This window comes from Amblyomma mixtum, chromosome 4 (assembly GCF_055824585.1).
Source record: "Amblyomma mixtum isolate Tamu chromosome 4, ASM5582458v1, whole genome shotgun sequence".
Classification (NCBI taxonomy): domain Eukaryota; kingdom Metazoa; phylum Arthropoda; class Arachnida; order Ixodida; family Ixodidae; genus Amblyomma; species Amblyomma mixtum.
The window spans coordinates 29,761,774-29,763,796 of NC_143015.1; the positions used below are offsets into that span (position 1 = coordinate 29,761,774).

Here is a 2,023-nt window from a genome sequence, read left to right on the forward strand (position 1 = left end):
TTTTTTCTTCTGCTTTTCTAATCAATTATCTCTAAGCGATAACATATTCTGTAATATTCTAAATTGATCAACACCACAAACTAAATAAATAAATTTAAAAAAAAGTCCCCTGGCCCCTTGGTTTCTGTGGCTGTTGGCTTCTGTCATATTTATAACGAGCCCCTCATTCTTTCCTTGTTTGCTTAATTGCTTAGCGAGGGCCTCGATTCTGGCAGCCTTGACGCCATAGGAAGCATAAGAGGGTTCTCACGCAGCTTCCACCCTCTCCCTTCGATGACGTTCTACGTCACACCTGCGGTAACTCAGGACGTTCTACGTCCGCCGCTTATGAACGTGTGTGGCGGTGATGAACACTCTCAAGGTTAGGTTACTTGTAAACATAAATACCCCCGAAAGCAGAAGAATTGACAGCCGTCGCCGTAGCTCAGAGGTAGAGCACCGGATGCGGAATTCGGAGGTCGTGGGTTCGGATCCCACCGGCGGCATGAGGTTGTTTTTCTTCTGCTTTTCTAATCAATTATTTTTAAGCGATAACATATTCTGTAATATTCTAAATTGATCAACACCACAAACTAAATAAATAAATTTAAAAAAAAAATCCCCTGTGCCCCTTGGTTTCTGTGGCTGTTGGCTTCTGTCATATTTATAACGAGCCCCTCATTCCCCTTCCCTTGTTTGCTATATATATATATATATATATATATATATATATATATATATATATTGTTACGTACTCAGCTGACCCTGAGCACGTCTGGGACGTCTTTTTGAGAGGTTTATGAAGGAGCGGAGAGCTCAAACCAGCCAGACACCAGCTTCGTTTTCCTCTACTCTCCGATCTCCTCCACTTCGTCGTCGACGCAAAGCACGTTACACTTCTCCCTCCGCAGACGGAGCCGCCCACGGCGAGCTAAGCAGTGTCTCGAGGACTGAATGGTTTCTGCCTAGTAATATGCACCACCTGGGTCTTTCGTGAGCACCGGCCACTGTCAGTAAGGCGCGAGACGACGTAGTTCAAATCACCGATGCGCTCAAGCACAACAAAAGGGCCAGTGTAGTGGGACAGTGCTTCTGACACAAGCCACGCTTCCGTAGCGGTGTCCACAACCACACTTGATCGCCAGGGTCATAGGAGATGGGCTGGTGACGGATGTCGTAGCGGTGTTTAGAGCGCTGCTGTGAGTCCAAAATCCGGAGGCGGGCAATTCGACGTGCTTCTTCAGCTCGGCAGAGTGTGGCGGCGATGGAAGGCTCGTTGTGGATAGAAAAAGGAAGCATCGTGTCGATGCAGTGGCGGGGAACGCGAGCGTACACAAGGTAAAATGGGCTGTAACCAGTTGTTTCATGTTGTGCAGTTTTGCACGCATACGTAATAAAAGGGTGGATGTCATCCCACTTCTTATGGTCAGAATCGACGTACATGGCCAGCATAGTGGTGAGGGTGCGGTTTGTGCGTTCGACGAGGCCGTTCGTTTGTGGGTGATACGGTGTCGAGTGACGAAAATTGCATTCACAGCTACGAAGTAGTTCTTCGACAAGATCCGCGGTAAACTGGCGCCCACGATCACTGATGAGGACGCGAGGAGGTCCATGACGGAGAATGAGAGAGCGCACGAGAAAAGTAGACACATCAGAAGCAGTGGCGGACGGTATGGCGGTTGTTTCACAGTATCGTGTTAGATGGTCAACACACACGATAACCCAGCGGTTACCATTCGCCGACCGGAAACCCTGCGATTTACCGTCCGCCTCCCAGTCTGCGGGAAGACGGCGCGCCTACACAGGCGCTGACTTCGCGCGACAGCAGCCTCGACCTGACTACAACCAACGTTTTGACCCTGCTTGGCAGGCGCCATACGTTGACCGGCTGGCGCCCTCCACCAGTGTGTTACCGCTGTGGCATGATCGGACACATATCCCGATATTGCCGCCGACGAGGTCCCATGCGAAAAGACCGCCGCCCATGGCCGAACCCTTCTCTTAACCCCGATGTTGAAGCTCGCACCCAACGCCATCATCCTCT

At 50.1% G+C, this 2,023-nt stretch overlaps 1 non-coding gene across 1 annotated transcript; it reads left to right on the forward strand.

The window, feature by feature from the left end:
* The first annotated feature begins 413 nt into the window (after window positions 1-413).
* Window positions 414-485, forward strand: TRNAP-CGG (transfer RNA proline (anticodon CGG)). The gene has a single exon. It is a non-coding gene; the product is annotated as a tRNA-Pro (tRNA).
* The last annotated feature ends 1,538 nt before the right edge of the window (window positions 486-2,023 follow it).